The sequence below is a fragment of the Ascaphus truei genome, chromosome 13, assembly GCF_040206685.1.
Source record: "Ascaphus truei isolate aAscTru1 chromosome 13, aAscTru1.hap1, whole genome shotgun sequence".
NCBI lineage: Eukaryota > Metazoa > Chordata > Amphibia > Anura > Ascaphidae > Ascaphus > Ascaphus truei.
In genome coordinates, this window is record NC_134495.1 from 49,782,214 (window position 1) to 49,799,588 (window position 17,375).

General features: G+C 51.1%; 1 protein-coding gene across 2 annotated transcripts in view; it reads left to right on the forward strand.

The window, feature by feature from the left end:
• The first annotated feature begins 549 nt into the window (after nt 1–549).
• The window catches only part of LOC142465182 (Fc receptor-like protein 5), a 142,236-nt gene continuing 125,410 nt past the window's right edge, over nt 550–17,375 (forward strand). Inside the window, exon 1 of one of the 2 annotated variants that reach the window (XM_075569151.1) lies at nt 550–718. The gene's annotated coding sequence lies outside the window, so the exon portion shown is untranslated. The remainder of the gene's footprint in view (nt 719–17,375) is intronic. The other variant, XM_075569153.1, reaches the window with a different exon arrangement.

Here is a 17,375-nt window from a genome sequence, read left to right on the forward strand (position 1 = left end):
CCCAACCAGTATCCACCCCTCAGGCTGACACTTTCTGGCTGTTGCTAGGCCCGCCCTTGGATACATCAAATGGATCTAAGGCTTCAATAGCACACAAGGCCTTCCTGAAGGAATTAACCCATCCACTGCCGGCACTTAACAGGACTTACACTGGTAGGGCCCAGGAAAATAAGTAGGGTCGTAGGCTAGGCTACATATATATCTATGTTTGGGTGTGTGTCTTTGCTTCTGTATACCTGTGTGTGCCAGACTGTGTATCTGTGTGTGTGTGTGTGTGTGTGTGTGTGTGTGTGTGTGTGTGTGTATGTCTGTGTGTGTACCTATGTGTCTGTATGACTGTGTACGCGCCTGTGTATGTGTGTGTCTGAGTCTATAAGTCTGTGTGTCTTTGCGTCTGTATATCTGTAAGTTTGTACCTGTGTGTCTGTCTTTGTGTCTGTGTAAGTCTATGTCTGTATGTGACTGTCATTCTGCAATAACACTGCTATTCCAAGGCTTCCTCAGCCTGGCTCTTCCCTTCCTGTTTTGCTCAGGAGAGCTCCGAGTTGCCAGCAGGAGGTGCCTTTGGAACAATGCTGCTTCTCCAAGACCCTCTCCTGCGCCTGGCTGCAGTCCCAGCATTGCAGTGAGGGGGCTGTGACCACCAGGACAGCAAACGCAGGAGGTAGCGTCCCTTCTCATCTGTGACCACCGTCCCTGAGACCCCCACAGCACCAAGGTAACCTCTCCTTATATATACAAGGACCCCCAATACCTCAAGGATTAGACAGTGCAGAGACAGTGAAAGGGAGTCTGTGCATTATAGTTAGGTGCAAATCTAGGATATCTAGGAAACTTTAGGAGCAGGGTTACTGTAGATAGATTGGAATATACTGTGTATGCATATATAACTTGTAACATGTTTCAGACAGGTTTGTAACACTGCTTTTAAACACACACACACACACACACACACACACTTTTTATTATTGGGAAAATAGAAACTGGAAACGTAACCAGTGTTATGATAAGAGAGAAAGAATGTAAAAAATGGAGAAAGGAGTGAAAAGGGAGAGAAAGACAGTGAGAAACAGAGAGGCAGAACAGCTTTATACAGTGTAATATATATACAGAAAGCTGTGGTGTGTCCTGCATTGGCCACTACTGCGGCGTCTCTCGCTGGCAGGGGCGAGGTAGATATTTTTATTAAAAAAATATATACATAAACATATATAAACATACAGACGCTTATATATACGCAGTGTGTGTGTTTGTGTGTATATGTATGTATGTGTATATATATATATATATGTGTATAGCGCTATGAGCAGTGCTGTACAGCGCTATGAGCAGTGTTGTACAGCGCTATGAGCAGTGTTGTACAGCGCTATGAGCAGTGTTGTACAGCGCTATGAACAGTGTTGTACAGTGCTATGAGCAGTGTTGTACAGCGCTATGAGCAGTGTTGTACAGCGCTATGAGCAGTGCTGTACAGCGCTATGCGCAGTGCTGTACAGCGCTATGCGCAGTGTTGTACAGCGCTATGAGCAGTGTTGTACAGCGCTATGAGCAGTGCTGTACAGCGCTATGCGCAGTGTTGTACAGCGCTATGAGCAGTGTTGTACAGCGCTATGAGCAGTGTTGTACAGCGCTATGAGCAGTGTTGTACAGCGCTATGCGCAGTGTTGGACAGCGCTATGCGCAGTGTTGTACAGCGCTATGCGCAGTGTTGTACAGCGCTATGCGCAGTGTTGTACAGCGCTATGAGCAGTGTTGTACAGCGCTATGAGCAGTGCTGTACAGCGCTATGAGCAGTGTTGTACAGCGCTATGAGCAGTGTTGTACAGCGCTATGAGCAGTGTTGTACAGCGCTATGAGCAGTGCTGTACAGCGCTATGCGCAGTGTTGTACAGCGCTATGAGCAGTGTTGTACAGCGCAATGCGCAGTGTTGTACAGCGCTATGCGCAGTGTTGTACAGCGCTATGAGCAGTGTTGTACAGCGCTATGAGCAGTGTTGTACAGCGCTATGAGCAGTGTTGTACAGCGCTATGAGCAGTGTTGTACAGCGCTATGCGCAGTGTTGTACAGCGCAATGCGCAGTGTTGTACAGCGCTATGAGCAGTATTGTACAGCGCCATGCGCAGTGTTGTACAGCGCTATGAGCAGTGTTGTACAGCGCAATGCGCAGTGTTGTACAGCGCTATGCGCAGTGTTGTACAGCGCCATGAGCAGTGTTGTACAGCGCTATGAGCAGTGTTGTACAGCGCTATGAGCAGTGTTGTACAGCGCTATGCGCAGTGTTGTACAGCGCTATGAGCAGTGTTGTACAGCGCTATGAGCAGTTTTGTACAGCGCTATGAGCAGTGTTGTACAGCGCAATGCGCAGTGTTGTACAGCGCTATGAGCAGTGCTGTACAGCGCTATGAGCAGTGTTGTACAGCGCTATGCGCAGTGTTGTACAGCGCAATGCGCAGTGTTGTACAGCGCAATGCGCAGTGTTGTACAGCGCTATGCGCAGTGTTGTACAGCGCCATGAGCAGTGTTGTACAGCGCTATGAGCAGTGTTGTACAGCGCTATGAGCAGTGTTGTACAGCGCTATGCGCAGTGTTGTACAGCGCTATGAGCAGTGTTGTACAGCGCTATGAGCAGTGTTGTACAGCGCTATGAGCAGTTTTGTACAGCGCTATGAGCAGTGTTGTACAGCGCTATGAGCAGTTTTGTACAGCGCTATGAGCAGTGTTGTACAGCGCTATGCGCAGTGTTGTACAGCGCTATGAGCAGTTTTGTACAGCGCTATGAGCAGTGTTGAACAGCGCAATGCGCAGTGTTGTACAGCGCTGTGAGCAGTGCTGTACAGCGCTATGAGCAGTGTTGTACAGCGCTATGCGCAGTGTTGTACAGCGCAATGCGCAGTGTTGTACAGCGCAATGCGCAGTGCTGTACAGCGCTATGCGCAGTGTTGTACAGCGCAATGCGCAGTGTTGTACAGCGCAATGCGCAGTGTTGTACAGCGCTATGCGCAGTGTTGTACAGCGCTATGCGCAGTGTTGTACAGCGCTATGCGCAGTGTTGTACAGCGCTATGAGCAGTGTTGTACAGCGCTATGAGCAGTGTTGTACAGCGCTATGAGCAGTGTTGTACAGCGCTATGAGCAGTGTTGTACAGCGCTATGAGCAGTGTTGTACAGCGCTATGAGCAGTGTTGTACAGCGCTATGCGCAGAGTTGTACAGCGCTATGAGCAGTGTTGTACAGCGCTATGAGCAGTGTTGTACAGCGCTATGAGCAGTGTTGTACAGCGCTATGAGCAGTGTTGTACAGCGCTATGCGCAGTGTTGTACAGCGCTATGCGCAGTGTTGTACAGCGCTATGCGCAGTGTTGTACAGCGCTATGCGCAGTGTTGTACAGCGCTATGCGCAGTGTTGTACAGCGCTATGAGCAGTGTTGTACAGCGCTATGCGCAGTGTTGTACAGCGCTATGCGCAGTGTTGTACAGTGCTATGCGCAGTGTTGTACAGCGCTATGCGCAGTGTTGTACAGCGCTATGAGCAGTGTTGTACAGCGCTATGAGCAGTGTTGTACAGCACTATGAGCAGTGTTGTACAGCGCTATGCGCAGTGCTGTACAGCGCTATGAGCAGTGTTGTACAGCGCTATGAGCAGTGCTGTACAGCGCTATGCGCAGTGTTGTACAGCGCTATGAGCAGTGCTGTACAGCGCTATGAACAATGTTGTACAGCGCTATGCGCAGTGTTGTACAGCGCTATGAGCAGTGTTGTACATCGCTATGTGCAGTCTTGTACAACGCTATGAGCAGTGTTGTACAGCGCTATGAGCAGTGTTGTACAGCGCTATGAGCAGTGTTGTACAGCGCTATGCGCAGTGTTGTACAGCGCTATGCGCAGTGTTGTACAGCGCTATGCGCAGTGTTGTACAGCCCTATGAGCAGTGTTGTACAGCGCTATGAGCAGTGTTGTACAGCGCTATGAGCAGTGTTGTACATCGCTATGCGCAGTGTTGTACAACGCTATGCGCAGTGTTGTACAGCGCTATGCGCAGTGTTGTACAGCGCTATGAGCAGTGTTGTACAGCGCTATGAGCAGTGTTGTACAGCGCTATGAGCAGTGTTGTACAGCGCTATGAGCAGTGTTGTACAGCGCTATGAGCAGTGTTGTACAGCGCTATGAGCAGTGTTGTACAGCGCTATGAGCAGTGTTGTACAGCGCTATGAGCAGTGTTGTACATCGCTATGCGCAGTGTTGTACAGCGCTATGAGCAGTGTTGTACAACGCTATGCGCAGTGCTGTACAGCGCTATGCGCAGTGCTGTACAGCGCTATGAGCAGTGTTGTACAGAGCTATGAGCAGTGTTGTACAGCGCTATGCGCAGTGTTGTACAGCGCTATGAGCAGTGTTGTACAGCGCTATGAGCAGTGTTGTACAGCGCTATGAGCAGTGTTGTACAGCGCTATGAGCAGTGCTGTACAGCGCTATGAGCAGTGCTGTACAGCGCTATGAGCAGTGTTGTACAGCGCTATGCGCAGTGTTGTACAGCGCTATGAACAATGTTGTACAGCGCTATGCGCAGTGCTGTACAGCGCTATGAGCAGTGTTGTACAGCGCTATGAACAATGTTGTACAGCGCTATGCGCAGTGTTGTACAGCGCTATGAGCAGTGTTGTACAGTGTTATGAGCAGTGCTGTACAGCGCTATGAGCAGTGTTGTACAGCGCTATGAGCCGTGTTGTACAGCGCTATGAGCAGTGTTGTACAGCGCTATGAGCAGTGTTGTACAGCGCTATGCGCAGTGTTGTACAGCGCTATGCAAAGTGTTGTACAGCGCTATGCGCAGTGTTGTACAGCGCTATGCGCAGTGTTGTACATCGCTATGCGCAGTGTTGTACAGCGCTATGCGCAGTGTTGTACAGCGCTATGAGCAGTGTTGTACAGCGCTATGCGCAGTGCTGTACAGCGCTATGAGCAGTGTTGTACAGCGCTATGAGCAGTGTTGTACAGCGCTATGAGCAGTGTTGTACAGCGCTATGAGCAGTGTTGTACAACGCTATGCGCAGTGCTGTACAGCGCTATGAGCAGTGTTGTACAGCGCTATGCGCAGTGCTGTACAGCGCTATGCGCAGTGTTGTACAGCGCTATGAGCAGTGTTGTACAGCGCTATGCGCAGTGTTGTACAGCGCTGTGAGCAGTGTTGTACAGCGCTATGAGCAGTGTTGTACAGCGCTATGAGCAGTGCTGTACAGCGCTATGAGCAGTGTTGTACAGCGCTATGAGCAGTGTTGTACAGCGCTATGCGCAGTGTTGTACAGCGCTATGAGCAGTGTTGTACAGCGCTATGAGCAGTGTTGTACAGCGCTATGCGCAGTGCTGTACAGCGCTATGAGCAGTGTTCTACAGCGCTATGCGCAGTGCTGTGTAGCGCTATGAGCAGTGTTGTACAGCGCTATGAGCAGTGTTGTACAGCGCTATGAGCAGTGTTGTACAGCGCTATGAGCAGTGTTGTACAGCGCTATGAGCAGTGTTGTACAGCGCTATCAGCAGTGTTGTACAGCGCTATCAGCAGTGTTGTACAGCGCTATGAGCAGTGTTGTACAGCGCTATGCGCAGTGCTGTACAGCGCTATGAGCAGTGTTGTACAGAGCTATGAGCAGTGTTGTACAGCGCTATGAGCAGTGTTGTACAGCGCTATGAGCAGTGTTGTACAGCGCTATGAACAATGTTATACAGCGCTATGCGCATTGTTGTACAGCGCTATGAGCAGTGTTGTACAGCGTTATGAGCAGTGCTGTACAGCGCTATGAGCAATGCTGTACAGCGCTATGAGCAGTGCTGTACAGCGCTATGCGCAGTGTTGTACAGCGCTATGAGCAGTGCTGTACAGCGCTATGAGCAGTGCTGTACAGCGCTATGAGCATTGTTGTACAGCGCTATGAGCAGTGTTGTACAGCGCTATGAGCAGTGTTGTACAGCGCTATGAGCAGTGTTGTACAGCGCTATGAGCAGTGTTGTACAGCGCTATGAGCAGTGTTGTACAGCGCTATGAGCAGTGTTGTACAGCGCTATGAGCAGTGTTGTACAGCGCTATGAGCAGTGTTGTACAGCGCTATGCGCAGTGTTGTACAGCGCTATGCGCAGTGTTGTACAGCGCTATGCGCAGTGTTGTACATCGCTATGCGCAGTGTTGTACAGCGCTATGCGCAGTGTTGTACAGCGCTATGAGCAGTGTTGTACAGCGCTATGCGCAGTGTTGTACAGCGCTATGCGCAGTGTTGTACAGTTGTTCAGCGCTATGAGCAATGTTGTACAGCGCTATGCGCAGTGCTGTACAGCGCTATGAGCAGTGTTGTACAGCGCTATGCGCAGTGCTGTACAACGCTATGAGCAGTGTTGTACAGCGCTATGAGCAGTGTTGTACAGCGCTATGAGCAGTGTTGTACAGCGCTATGAGCAGTGTTGTACAGCGCTATGCGCAGTGTTGTACAGCGCTATGCGCAGTGCTGTACAGCGCTATGAGCAGTGTTGTACAACGCTATGCGCAGTGCTGTACAGCGCTATGAGCAGTGTTGTACAGCGCTATGCGCAGTGCTGTACAGCGCTATGAGCAGTGCTGTACAGCGCTATGCGCAGTGTTGTACAGCGCTATGAACAATGTTGTACAGCGCTATGAGCAGTGTTGTACAGCGCTATGCGCAGTGTTGTACAGCGCTATGCGCAGTGTTGTACAGCGCCATGAGCAGTGTTGTACAGCGCCATGAGCAGTGTTGTACAGCGCTATGAGCAGTGTTGTACAGCGCTATGCGCAGTGTTGTACAGCGCTATGAGCAGTGTTGTACAGCGCTATGAGCAGTTTTGTACAGCGCTATGAGCAGTGTTGTACAGCGCAATGCGCAGTGTTGTACAGCGCTATGAGCAGTGCTGTACAGCGCTATGAGCAGTGTTGTACAGCGCTATGCGCAGTGTTGTACTGCGCAATGCGCAGTGTTGTACAGCGCAATGCGCAGTGCTGTACAGCGCTATGCGCAGTGTTGTACAGCGCAATGCGCAGTGTTGTACAGCGCTATGAGCAGTGTTGTACAGCGCTATGAGCAGTGTTGTACAGCGCTATGAGCAGTGTTGTACAGCGCTATGAGCAGTGTTGTACAACGCTATGCGCAGTGCTGTACAGCGCTATGAGCAGTGCTGTACAGCGCTATGAGCAGTGTTGTACAGCGCTATGCGCAGTGCTGTACAGCGCTATGAGCAGTGTTGTACAGCGCTATGCGCAGTGTTGTACAGCGCTGTGAGCAGTGTTGTACAGCGCTATGAGCAGTGTTGTACAGCGCTATGAGCAGTGCTGTACAGCGCTATGAGCAGTGTTGTACAGCGCTATGAGCAGTGTTGTACAGCGCTATGCGCAGTGTTGTACAGCGCTATGAGCAGTGTTGTACAGCGCTATGAGCAGTGTTGTACAGCGCTATGCGCAGTGCTGTACAGCGCTATGAGCAGTGTTCTACAGCGCTATGCGCAGTGCTGTGTAGCGCTATGAGCAGTGTTGTACAGCGCTATGAGCAGTGTTGTACAGCGCTATGAGCAGTGTTGTACAGCGCTATGAGCAGTGTTGTACAGCGCTATGAGCAGTGTTGTACAGCGCTATGAGCAGTGTTGTACAGCGCTATCAGCAGTGTTGTACAGCGCTATGAGCAGTGTTGTACAGCGCTATGCGCAGTGCTGTACAGCGCTATGAGCAGTGCTGTACAGCGCTATGAGCAGTGCTGTACAGCGCTATGAGCAGTGTTGTACAGAGCTATGAGCAGTGTTGTACAGCGCTATGAGCAGTGTTGTACAGCGCTATGAGCAGTGTTGTACAGCGCTATGAACAATGTTATACAGCGCTATGCGCAGTGTTGTACAGCGCTATGAGCAGTGTTGTACAGCGTTATGAGCAGTGCTGTACAGCGCTATGAGCAGTGCTGTACAGCGCTATGAGCAGTGCTGTACAGCGCTATGCGCAGTGTTGTACAGCGCTATGCGCAGTGTTGTACAGCGCTATGAGCAGTGTTGTACAGCGCTATGCGCAGTGCTGTACAGCGCTATGAGCAGTGTTGTACAGCGCTATGAGCAGTGTTGTACAGCGCTATGAGCAGTGTTGTACAGCGCTATGAGCAGTGTTGTACAACGCTATGCGCAGTGCTGTACAGCGCTATGAGCAGTGTTGTACAGCGCTATGCGCAGTGCTGTACAGCGCTATGCGCAGTGTTGTACAGCGCTATGAGCAGTGTTGTACAGCGCTATGCGCAGTGTTGTACAGCGCTGTGAGCAGTGTTGTACAGCGCTATGAGCAGTGTTGTACAGCGCTATGAGCAGTGCTGTACAGCGCTATGAGCAGTGTTGTACAGCGCTATGAGCAGTGTTGTACAGCGCTATGCGCAGTGTTGTACAGCGCTATGAGCAGTGTTGTACAGCGCTATGAGCAGTGTTGTACAGCGCTATGCGCAGTGCTGTACAGCGCTATGAGCAGTGTTCTACAGCGCTATGCGCAGTGCTGTGTAGCGCTATGAGCAGTGTTGTACAGCGCTATGAGCAGTGTTGTACAGCGCTATGAGCAGTGTTGTACAGCGCTATGAGCAGTGTTGTACAGCGCTATGAGCAGTGTTGTACAGCGCTATCAGCAGTGTTGTACAGCGCTATCAGCAGTGTTGTACAGCGCTATGAGCAGTGTTGTACAGCGCTATGCGCAGTGCTGTACAGCGCTATGAGCAGTGTTGTACAGAGCTATGAGCAGTGTTGTACAGCGCTATGAGCAGTGTTGTACAGCGCTATGAGCAGTGTTGTACAGCGCTATGAACAATGTTATACAGCGCTATGCGCATTGTTGTACAGCGCTATGAGCAGTGTTGTACAGCGTTATGAGCAGTGCTGTACAGCGCTATGAGCAATGCTGTACAGCGCTATGAGCAGTGCTGTACAGCGCTATGCGCAGTGTTGTACAGCGCTATGAGCAGTGCTGTACAGCGCTATGAGCAGTGCTGTACAGCGCTATGAGCATTGTTGTACAGCGCTATGAGCAGTGTTGTACAGCGCTATGAGCAGTGTTGTACAGCGCTATGAGCAGTGTTGTACAGCGCTATGAGCAGTGTTGTACAGCGCTATGAGCAGTGTTGTACAGCGCTATGAGCAGTGTTGTACAGCGCTATGAGCAGTGTTGTACAGCGCTATGAGCAGTGTTGTACAGCGCTATGCGCAGTGTTGTACAGCGCTATGCGCAGTGTTGTACAGCGCTATGCGCAGTGTTGTACATCGCTATGCGCAGTGTTGTACAGCGCTATGCGCAGTGTTGTACAGCGCTATGAGCAGTGTTGTACAGCGCTATGCGCAGTGTTGTACAGCGCTATGCGCAGTGTTGTACAGTTGTTCAGCGCTATGAGCAATGTTGTACAGCGCTATGCGCAGTGCTGTACAGCGCTATGAGCAGTGTTGTACAGCGCTATGCGCAGTGCTGTACAACGCTATGAGCAGTGTTGTACAGCGCTATGAGCAGTGTTGTACAGCGCTATGAGCAGTGTTGTACAGCGCTATGAGCAGTGTTGTACAGCGCTATGCGCAGTGTTGTACAGCGCTATGCGCAGTGCTGTACAGCGCTATGAGCAGTGTTGTACAACGCTATGCGCAGTGCTGTACAGCGCTATGAGCAGTGTTGTACAGCGCTATGCGCAGTGCTGTACAGCGCTATGAGCAGTGCTGTACAGCGCTATGCGCAGTGTTGTACAGCGCTATGAACAATGTTGTACAGCGCTATGAGCAGTGTTGTACAGCGCTATGCGCAGTGTTGTACAGCGCTATGCGCAGTGTTGTACAGCGCCATGAGCAGTGTTGTACAGCGCCATGAGCAGTGTTGTACAGCGCTATGAGCAGTGTTGTACAGCGCTATGCGCAGTGTTGTACAGCGCTATGAGCAGTGTTGTACAGCGCTATGAGCAGTTTTGTACAGCGCTATGAGCAGTGTTGTACAGCGCAATGCGCAGTGTTGTACAGCGCTATGAGCAGTGCTGTACAGCGCTATGAGCAGTGTTGTACAGCGCTATGCGCAGTGTTGTACTGCGCAATGCGCAGTGTTGTACAGCGCAATGCGCAGTGCTGTACAGCGCTATGCGCAGTGTTGTACAGCGCAATGAGCAGTGTTGTACAGCGCTATGAGCAGTGTTGTACAGCGCTATGAGCAGTGTTGTACAGCGCTATGAGCAGTGTTGTACAGCGCTATGAGCAGTGTTGTACAACGCTATGCGCAGTGCTGTACAGCGCTATGAGCAGTGCTGTACAGCGCTATGAGCAGTGTTGTACAGCGCTATGCGCAGTGCTGTACAGCGCTATGAGCAGTGTTGTACAGCGCTATGCGCAGTGTTGTACAGCGCTGTGAGCAGTGTTGTACAGCGCTATGAGCAGTGTTGTACAGCGCTATGAGCAGTGCTGTACAGCGCTATGAGCAGTGTTGTACAGCGCTATGAGCAGTGTTGTACAGCGCTATGCGCAGTGTTGTACAGCGCTATGAGCAGTGTTGTACAGCGCTATGAGCAGTGTTGTACAGCGCTATGCGCAGTGCTGTACAGCGCTATGAGCAGTGTTCTACAGCGCTATGCGCAGTGCTGTGTAGCGCTATGAGCAGTGTTGTACAGCGCTATGAGCAGTGTTGTACAGCGCTATGAGCAGTGTTGTACAGCGCTATGAGCAGTGTTGTACAGCGCTATGAGCAGTGTTGTACAGCGCTATGAGCAGTGTTGTACAGCGCTATCAGCAGTGTTGTACAGCGCTATGAGCAGTGTTGTACAGCGCTATGCGCAGTGCTGTACAGCGCTATGAGCAGTGCTGTACAGCGCTATGAGCAGTGCTGTACAGCGCTATGAGCAGTGTTGTACAGAGCTATGAGCAGTGTTGTACAGCGCTATGAGCAGTGTTGTACAGCGCTATGAGCAGTGTTGTACAGCGCTATGAACAATGTTATACAGCGCTATGCGCAGTGTTGTACAGCGCTATGAGCAGTGTTGTACAGCGTTATGAGCAGTGCTGTACAGCGCTATGAGCAGTGCTGTACAGCGCTATGAGCAGTGCTGTACAGCGCTATGCGCAGTGTTGTACAGCGCTATGAGCAGTGCTGTACAGCGCTATGAGCAGTGTTGTACAGCGCTATGAGCATTGTTGTACAGCGCTATGAGCAGTGTTGTACAGCGCTATGAGCAGTGTTGTACAGCGCTATGAGCAGTGTTGTACAGCGCTATGAGCAGTGTTGTACAGCGCTATGAGCAGTGTTGTACAGCGCTATGAGCAGTGTTGTACAGCGCTATGAGCAGTGTTGTACAGCGCTATGAGCAGTGTTGTACAGCGCTATGAGCAGTGTTGTACAGCGCTATGCGCAGTGTTGTACATCGCTATGCGCAGTGTTGTACAGCGCTATGCGCAGTGTTGTACAGCGCTATGAGCAGTGTTGTACAGCGCTATGCGCAGTGTTGTACAGCGCTATGCGCAGTGTTGTACAGTTGTTCAGCGCTATGAGCAATGTTGTACAGCGCTATGCGCAGTGCTGTACAGCGCTATGAGCAGTGTTGTACAGCGCTATGCGCAGTGCTGTACAGCGCTATGAGCAGTGTTGTACAGCGCTATGAGCAGTGTTGTACAGCGCTATGAGCAGTGTTGTACAGCGCTATGAGCAGTGTTGTACAGCGCTATGCGCAGTGTTGTACAGCGCTATGCGCAGTGCTGTACAGCGCTATGAGCAGTGTTGTACAACGCTATGCGCAGTGCTGTACAGCGCTATGAGCAGTGTTGTACAGTGCTATGAGCAGTGTTGTACAGCGCTATGAGCAGTGCTGTACAGCGCTATGCGCAGTGCTGTACAGCGCTATGCGCAGTGCTGTACAGCGCAATGAGCAGTGTTGTACAGCGCTATGAGCAGTGCTGTACAGCGCTATGCGCAGTGTTGTACAGCGCTATGAGCAGTGTTGTACAGCGCTATGAGCAGTGTTGTACAGCGCTATGCGCAGTGTTGGACAGCGCTATGCGCAGTGTTGTACAGCGCTATGCGCAGTGTTGTACAGCGCTATGCGCAGTGTTGTACAGCGCTATGAGCAGTGTTGTACAGCGCTATGAGCAGTGCTGTACAGCGCTATGAGCAGTGTTGTACAGCGCTATGAGCAGTGTTGTACATCGCTATGAGCAGTGTTGTACAGCGCTATGAGCAGTGCTGTACAGCGCTATGCGCAGTGTTGTACAGCGCTATGAGCAGTGTTGTACAGCGCTATGAGCAGTGTTGTACAGCGCTATGAGCAGTGTTGTACAGCGCAATATGCAGTGTTGTACAGCGCTATGCGCAGTGTTGTACAGCGCTATGAGCAGTGTTGTACAGCGCTATGAGCAGTGTTGTACAGCGCTATGAGCAGTGTTATACAGCGCTAGGAGCAGTGTTGTACAGCGCTATGAGCAGTGTTGTACAGCGCTATGCGCAGTGTTGTACAGCGCAATGCGCAGTGTTGTACAGCGCTATGAGCAGTATTGTACAGCGCCATGCGCAGTGTTGTACAGCGCTATGAGCAGTGTTGTACAGCGCAATGCGCAGTGTTGTACAGCGCTATGCGCAGTGTTGTACAGCGCCATGAGCAGTGTTGTACAGCGCTATGAGCAGTGTTGTACAACGCTATGCGCAGTGCTGTACAGCGCTATGCGCAGTGCTGTACAGCGCTATGAGCAGTGTTGTACAGAGCTATGAGCAGTGTTGTACAGCGCTATGAGCAGTGTTGTACAGCGCTATGAGCAGTGTTGTACAGCGCTATGAGCAGTGCTGTACAGCGCTATGAGCAGTGCTGTACAGCGCTATGAGCAGTGTTGTACAGCGCTATGAGCAGTGTTGTACAGCGCTATGAACAATGTTGTACAGCGCTATGCGCAGTGTTGTACAGCGCTATGAGCAGTGTTGTACAGTGTTATGAGCAGTGCTGTACAGCGCTATGAGCAGTGTTGTACAGCGCTATGAGCAGTGTTGTACAGCGCTATGAGCAGTGTTGTACAGCGCTATGCGCAGTGTTGTACAGCGCTATGCAGTGTTGTACAGCGCTATGCGCAGTGTTGTACAGCTCTATGCGCAGTGTTGTACATCGCTATGCGCAGTGTTGTACAGCGCTATGAGCAGTGTTGTACAGCGCTATGAGCAGTGTTGTACAGCGCTATGCGCAGTGTTGTACAGCGCTATGCGCAGTGTTGTACAGTTGTTCAGCGCTATGAGCAATGTTGTACAGCGCTATGCGCAGTGCTGTACAGCGCTATGAGCAGTGTTGTACAGCGCTATGAGCAGTGTTGTACAGCGCTATGAGCAGTGTTGTACAGCGCTATGAGCAGTGTTGTACAGCGCTATGAGCAGTGTTGTACAGCGCTATGAGCAGTGTTGTACAACGCTATGCGCAGTGCTGTACAGCGCTATGAGCAGTGTTGTACAGCGCTATGCGCAGTGCTGTACAGCGCTATGAGCAGTGTTGTACAGCGCTATGCGCAGTGTTGTACAGCGCTGTGAGCAGTGTTGTACAGCGCTATGAGCAGTGTTGTACAGCGCTATGAGCAGTGCTGTACAGCGCTATGAGCAGTGCTGTACAGCGCTATGAGCAGTGTTGTACAGCGCTATGAGCAGTGTTGTACAGCGCTATGCGCAGTGTTGTACAGCGCTATGAGCAGTGTTGTACAGCGCTATGAGCAGTGTTGTACATCGCTATGCGCAGTGTTGTACAGCGCTATGAGCAGTGTTGTATAGCGCTATGCGCAGTGTTGTACAGCGCTATGCGCAGTGCTGTACAGCGCTATGAGCAGTGTTGTACAACGCTATGCGCAGTGCTGTACAGCGCTATGCGCAGTGCTGTACAGCGCTATGAGCAGTGTTGTACAGAGCTATGAGCAGTGTTGTACAGCGCTATGAGCAGTGTTGTACAGCGCTATGAGCAGTGTTGTACAGCGCTATGAGCAGTGCTGTACAGCGCTATGAGCAGTGCTGTACAGCGCTATGAGCAGTGTTGTACAGCGCTATGAGCAGTGTTGTACAGCGCTATGAACAATGTTGTACAGCGCTATGCGCAGTGTTGTACAGCGCTATGAGCAGTGTTGTACAGTGTTATGAGCAGTGCTGTACAGCGCTATGAGCAGTGTTGTACAGCGCTATGAGCAGTGTTGTACAGCGCTATGAGCAGTGTTGTACAGCGCTATGCGCAGTGTTGTACAGCGCTATGCAGTGTTGTACAGCGCTATGCGCAGTGTTGTACAGCTCTATGCGCAGTGTTGTACATCGCTATGCGCAGTGTTGTACAGCGCTATGAGCAGTGTTGTACAGCGCTATGAGCAGTGTTGTACAGCGCTATGCGCAGTGTTGTACAGCGCTATGCGCAGTGTTGTACAGTTGTTCAGCGCTATGAGCAATGTTGTACAGCGCTATGCGCAGTGCTGTACAGCGCTATGAGCAGTGTTGTACAGCGCTATGAGCAGTGTTGTACAGCGCTATGAGCAGTGTTGTACAGCGCTATGAGCAGTGTTGTACAGCGCTATGAGCAGTGTTGTACAGCGCTATGAGCAGTGTTGTACAACGCTATGCGCAGTGCTGTACAGCGCTATGAGCAGTGTTGTACAGCGCTATGCGCAGTGCTGTACAGCGCTATGAGCAGTGTTGTACAGCGCTATGCGCAGTGTTGTACAGCGCTGTGAGCAGTGTTGTACAGCGCTATGAGCAGTGTTGTACAGCGCTATGAGCAGTGCTGTACAGCGCTATGAGCAGTGCTGTACAGCGCTATGAGCAGTGTTGTACAGCGCTATGAGCAGTGTTGTACAGCGCTATGCGCAGTGTTGTACAGCGCTATGAGCAGTGTTGTACAGCGCTATGAGCAGTGTTGTACAGCGCTATGAGCAGTGTTCTACAGCGCTATGCGCAGTGCTGTGTAGCGCTATGAGCAGTGTTGTACAGCGCTATGAGCAGTGTTGTACAGCGCTATGAGCAGTGTTGTACAGCGCTATGAGCAGTGTTGTACAGCGCTATGAGCAGTGTTGTACAGCGCTATGAGCAGTGTTGTACAGCGCTATCAGCAGTGTTGTACAGCGCTATGAGCAGTGTTGTACAGCGCTATGCGCAGTGCTGTACAGCGCTATGCGCAGTGCTGTACAGCGCTATGAGCAGTGTTGTACAGAGCTATGAGCAGTGTTGTACAGCGCTATGAGCAGTGTTGTACAGCGCTATGAGCAGTGTTGTACAGCGCTATGAACAATGTTATACAGCGCTATGCGCAGTGTTGTACAGCGCTATGAGCAGTGTTGTACAGCGTTATGAGCAGTGCTGTACAGCGCTATGAGCAGTGCTGTACAGCGCTATGCGCAGTGTTGTACAGCGCTATGAGCAGTGCTGTACAGCGCTATGAGCAGTGTTGTACAGCGCTATGAGCAGTGTTGTACAGCGCTATGAGCAGTGTTGTACAGCGCTATGAGCAGTGTTGTACAGCGCTATGAGCAGTGTTGTACAGCGCTATGAGCAGTGTTGTACAGCGCTATGAGCAGTGTTGTACAGCGCTATGAGCAGTGTTGTACAGCGCTATGAGCAGTGTTGTACAGCGCTATGAGCAGTGTTGTACAGCGCTATGAGCAGTGTTGTACAGCGCTATGAGCAGTGTTGTACAGCGCTATGCGCAGTGTTGTACAGCGCTATGAGCAGTGCTGTACAGCGCTATGAGCAGTGTTGTACAGCGCTATGAGCAGTGCTGTACAGCGCTATGAGCAGTGTTGTACAGCGCTATGAGCATTGTTGTACAGCGCTATGCGCAGTGTTGTACAGCGCTATGAGCAGTGTTGTACAGCGCTATGAGCAGTGTTGTACAGCGCTATGAGCAGTGTTGTACAGCGCTATGAGCAGTGTTGTACAGCGCTATGAGCAGTGTTGTACAGCGCTATGAGCAGTGTTGTACAGCGCTATGAGCAGTGTTGTACAGCGCTATGAGCAGTGTTGTACAGCGCTATGAGCAGTGTTGTACAGCGCTATGAGCAGTGTTGTACAGCGCTATGAGCAGTGTTGTACAGCGCTATGAGCAGTGTTGTACAGCGCTATGCGCAGTGTTGTACAGCGCTATGCGCAGTGTTGTACAGCGCTATGCGCAGTGTTGTACAGCGCAATGCGCAGTGTTGTACAGCGCTATGCGCAGTGTTGTACAGCGCTATGAGCAGTGCTGTACAGCGCTATGCGCAGTGTTGTACAGCGCTATGAGCAGTGCTGTACAGCGCTATGAGCAGTGTTGTACAGCGCTATGAGCATTGTTGTACAGCGCTATGCGCAGTGTTGTACAGCGCTATGAGCAGTGTTGTACAGCGCTATGAGCAGTGTTGTACAGCGCTATGAGCAGTGTTGTACAGCGCTATGAGCAGTGTTGTACAGTGCTATGAGCAGTGTTGTACAGCGCTATGAGCAGTGTTGTACAGCGCTATGAGCAGTGTTGTACAGCGCTATGAGCAGTGTTGTACAGCGCTATGAGCAGTGTTGTACAGCGCTATGAGCAGTGTTGTACAGCGCTATGAGCAGTGTTGTACAGCGCTATGAGCAGTGTTGTACAGCGCTATGAGCAGTGTTGTACAGCGCTATGCGCAGTGTTGTACAGCGCTATGAGCAGTGTTGTACAGCGCTATGAGCAGTGTTGTACAGCGCTATGAGCAGTGTTGTACAGCGCTATGAGCAGTGTTGTACAGCGCTATGAGCAGTGTTGTACAGCGCTATGAGCAGTGTTGTACAGCGCTATGAGCAGTGTTGTACAGCGCTATGAGCAGTGTTGTACAGCGCTATGAGCAGTGTTGTACAGCGCTATGAGCAGTGTTGTACAGCGCTATGAGCAGTGTTGTACAGCGCTATGCGCAGTGTTGTACAGCGCTATGCGCAGTGTTGTACAGCGCTATGCGCAGTGTTGTACAGCGCAATGCGCAGTGTTGTACAGCGCTATGCGCAGTGTTGTACAGCGCTATGAGCAGTGTTGTACAGCGCTATGCGCAGTGTTGTACAGCGCTATGCGCAGTGTTGTACAGTGCTATGCGCAGTGTTGTACAGCGCTATGCGCAGTGTTGTACAGCGCTATGAGTAGTGTTGTACAGCGCTATGAGCAGTGTTGTACAGCGCTATGAGCATTGCTGTACAGCGCTATGCGCAGTGTTGTACAGCGCTATGAGCAGTGTTGTACAGCGCTATGAGCAGTGCTGTACAGCGCTATGAGCAGTGTTGTACAGCGCTATGAGCAGTGTTGTACAGCGCTATGAGCAGTGTTGTACAGCGCTATGCGCAGTGTTGTACAGCGCTATGCGCAGTGTTGTACAGCGCTATGCGCAGTGTTGTACAGCGCTATGAGCAGTGTTGTACAGCGC